This window comes from Martes martes (genome assembly GCF_963455335.1).
Source record: "Martes martes genome assembly, chromosome: 18".
Lineage (NCBI taxonomy): Eukaryota > Metazoa > Chordata > Mammalia > Carnivora > Mustelidae > Martes > Martes martes.
In genome coordinates this window covers 25,702,332-25,706,952 of record NC_137906.1, presented here as the reverse complement: position 1 = coordinate 25,706,952, position 4,621 = coordinate 25,702,332, and positions in this window count along the sequence as shown.

Here is a 4,621-nt window from a genome sequence, read left to right as displayed (position 1 = left end):
GACGGCCTCCCCCTAGTCCCGCCTCCAAGTTTCAGTCGGTGCTGCGCGGGGTCCTAGAGCCGGTAGGTGGCAGGCTGTGGAGAGGTGGTGCGAGGCCCGCCTGTCGCGACAGTTGACCGGCACTTCTTACTTCTCTTGGCCCATGCTCGGACTTCCCGGGAAAGCGGCCTTCGGGTGGAGGCCGGTCTGTAAACTTAACATGCTTCCAGCTGGATGTAGATCGTGCTTGTAAAGAACGGTTTCATTTACCATTCATATTCACTGATTCATGCAGTTAGTATTTATTAAGTACCAATGTACTAGTTAAGGACCCAAGTACTCAATTTGGCAGAGCAAGACACATTTCATACACATCTTGCCCTTCTAGGCCAATGCTTCTTAGAAGTCACTGGGGCCTTCCAAACCATCCTACTTATTTTTTGGTTCTGGTGAAATGTACATAATCAATAGACTTTAGTACTCCTGTAGAAGGACCCCCAGAGGCACAAAGGAAGGACACAAAGTATAAGGAACTCCTAAGTCAGAGCCCCGACTATTAGAATGAGAAATATAAACTACAGAGAAACCTGGACAAACTTCTTAGCATTAAACTGTCACTGAAGGAACATTTTAACTTGTAAAATGTATTTATATTCATATCCAAGATACTGTCCATATCAATTTCACACACTTTTGATTGACGCTGATGTCATAGCAAGCAACATTTTGGTGAGTTACTGGTCCAAGTGCACTTGGTTTGGACAGGAAATCACATCCTCACTTCTGAACAAAACCATGAAGAGCCAAAAGGGTTTGTCCATGTTGCCCTAGGAATAATTAGCTAATCCTGTGACCCCAAAATGTGGAGTGGATGGTCGTAGAAAGTCAGAAATAGAGAACTTCATAGTTACTGTGAGGCCTATATCTCTCAGACTGACATTCTTGTGATTCCCATGACAAAGTAATGCTGATATGAAATAATGGCCTAGAAATCCATATACATATAAAAGATGTTTTGCTAATAGTAAGGGAAAGATGAAATAAATCTTGCTATTTTCTTTTCATTCTGTCCCCCAGAATATTTAAGAACACTCATTAGTCTGGATAGGTAAGCAATCCCTTCATAGTTAACATCATAATATTCCTCATACCCTAAGGTATGCAATTAAAAGTCAACTGAAAGTTTATAAATCCCTTGTGTTTGTGTCCCACCTTCAACAGTGTATTGCTTTGGTGAGCAAATGCAGGAGTACTATGCATTTTACTGATGTAGGTATTTCAATCTCACATTCTGAGATTTAATTGTTATGTATCAAACAACAAAATACTAAGAGGAGGAAAAATAATTAGCTTGATGTTGAACATGATGATTAACCGGGGTTTTTTTCTTCACTATATGTATATGTAAATATGTATATATATGTATGTGCATAGTTGTATATATACATATATGTATATATGTGTGTATATATACATATTATTTGTATAACTTTATCTTTCCTTAGGTTCTTTCCTTAAATTACTAATATTAATACTACTGTTCCTGATTAGTGCTAGGTGTTAACTGCCCTATTCCACACTGCAGAGTAGGACAAATGGAAAATACTCATTTCCCTTTCAGGGTGCCCCCTTCTGGTCAAATATGGAAGCGATCTCATAAGAAATGGAATCCTTGAGAAGTGTTTTCCAGTATGTCTTTATTTAATACTATTATTCTAGGGGATGAAGGCAGAGAAATAACGAGATTCTATCACCAACAGGGGAAGACTGGGGTAGAACACATACAAGGACCACCTAGGACTTCTTTCTCTTTATTTTTTGTCTCCATTATGATTGACATTTGTTGTTTTTGTTTGCTCAATAAATGAACCCCCTTCCTTGGGGAGGAGGTAGAATCCATCATTGGATGAGTCTGAGTGGAAAGCAGGGCTCACCTTGTGTCATGGAAACTTGAAATGTCAGGTATCCCTTCTTCCCACCCTGTAAGGTGAGCACATCACCTCAGCTTCATCAACTGGACGCTTCTGTCTGGGACTGAGAATTGAAAGCAAATGTGTAAAAGAGGCAGTGCCTGTTGAGAATTCATCCCACCAAGGCAGTGGCATCCCAAATCCAGTATCAGCAGCTTTTCAGCCACTCTAGAGGTGATGGCAGTGCCAGACTTTCTAGAACATAGGTTTAGTTCCAGCTTCCTAGCTCCTCCAGCCATCCTTGGCACCCTCAGCCTTCCCTATAATTCTCTTGGCTTCCCAAGAGCTTCCAATAAGTATCTTTCCAGCCTAAGTATGCCCGAATATGTTTCAATATTACTTACAACCAAGAATGTTGGCTTCTGTGTTTCACACTGCTTTCTCTGGTCTTTTTATCCATAACTTCAGCAGTTTCAGCAAATTTTCCCCATACTCACCTGCAGCTACTTCTCAGACACAGAGCTGCTGCCAGATTTGAGTTAATTAATACAAATTCTAAAAGAGGTAATCTGATATTGCACAAGGGACACTGATATAATAGTCACTAATCTTTGGTTCTACCCCCGAATCTTCCACTACTTCCAAAAATCTTGTCATCATCTTATTTTCTGCTTCCACCTAGATAATCAGCACAGCCTTTACTTTTCAGAACGGAGATTGCAGAGCATAGATAGATTTCTGGAGGTCCTCAGTTGATTCTGGAGACCAGTTTCATTATGCTGCCATTGCTGGTGGTATTTAGAGGCATAGAGCTGCCTGAAACTCATTTTTTTCCTTTCATCTTCAGTGCCTAGCATAGTGCCTGGTTCACAGTAAGTACTCAAAAAATGCTATTGAACATTTGAACTCAACCCCAAAAAAATGTTCAATAAAGAAAAAAGGTTAAGACTCATGCTATTAAGAAGGGAAGTATACCAAATTCAGATCCCATTAAGCCCCACAAGAGGAGGGAGAACAGAAACTAGGAATTAGGAGAGCGATTTCCCAGGCAATGCTGGAAACACATTTGTGTCAAGTTTCTATTCGTGTGAACTTTCACCTCCTTTGGTTACCAGTCATGGTGAGTGGTCTGGTATCTATCATTAGGCACCAAGGGCTCTGTGATGTGGCTGGTAATAGTTGAAGGAAGGAATGGAGGAATAGTTTAAGACATTCTAAATTCTCTTTCCCTTTCTCTTCCTAAGCTTAAAAGTTACTGCCATGTAATTTCTACTTGTATGTTGAGGACAGAATCCATCCTGGTCCCAAACACAGACAGCATACACTCATAGATTTTGTTCATGTTCTAACTGCACTATCCATCCAGCATTCCCTGCCTTATTCTCTTGATACCCAGCATTTTTTCAGGAGATAAATGTCTTGACAGTTTAACCCTGGCCACCTGCTGTCTTGATTTCTCCACACCTGCCACCTTTAGAGTTGTTATTATGTATATGATCAAGAGCCCAAATTCTAAAGCCAAACCAGGTTCAAATCCCAGTTCTGCTGTGTTCTGGCTGTGGGACTCCAAGCAAGTTACAAGTCAAATTTCCTCATTCACTATTAAAAAAGAAGAAGAGGGTGCCTGGGTGGCTCAGGTCATGGTCCCAGGGTCCTGGGATGGAGCCCTGCATCTGGCTCTCTGCTCAGCAGGGAGCCTGCTTCCCTTCCTCTCTCTCTGCCTGCCTCTCTGCCTACTTGTGACCTCTGTCTGTCAAATAAATAAATAAAATCTTTTTAAAAATAAATAAAATAAAAAAGAAGAAGAAGAGGAAAAAAGATTTATTTTTATTAGAGAAAGAGAGAGGTAGAGGGAGAGAATCTCCGGCAGACTCCATGCTGACTGCGGAGCCCAACATGGGGCTCAATCTCATGAGCCTGAGATCATGACCTGAGCCAAAACCAAGAGTCAGATGCTCAACTGGCACCCCCCAAAACTAGGTGCACTCCTCCCAAATGTTTTAAATGGAGATAACAATAAAATAATAAATAAATAAAATCAATAAATGGAGGTAATAATAAAACACCCATTTTCTAGGTTACTGGGAGAATAGAACTCAAGATCAGGCATGATAAGTGCTTAGTTTATAGTCACAGTTCAGTGAATGTGGACTTAAAAACAGCTGGTTTGGGGCTGAGCTGTGACTCACTTAAGTCTAGTATTTTTAGTATTAGTATCCATTCCCCAACCCAATCCCCTGAGTGCATTATTTGTCTCCTTATCTCTTATCTCAGTGTGTCACTTATTGAAAGTGAAATTTAATCTTTCTAGGAAGGAGGCCAGAAAGGAAATAAATTTTAAAAATAATATAGTGTGAAGTAAAATAGGATAAATACATAATACCTGCATGCCCTTACCTCTGCCAACTGGCTCCTGCCTCCCATTTGATTGAATGACACCCCATGCCTTTCACTGGCTCTGTGCCCACAACACTAGTGCCACACATGCATTTTCCTCACACCCACAGTTGGACAGGAAACATGCCCAACAGCCTGAGCCCCAGATTACAGCCTGACTCTGAAGCCATTTGAACTTGGGTCTTTCCATGGGGAAGCCACGTTTGGTCTGGCTCTTTGTTCCTACCCACATCTTGGCTCAGCCTTGCTGGGTGTCCTGAACTCCTGACCCCAGCCTCCCTTGATGTGCTTCATCCCACCACTGCTGGAGTCTAGCTGGACAGGTATGCTTCTCT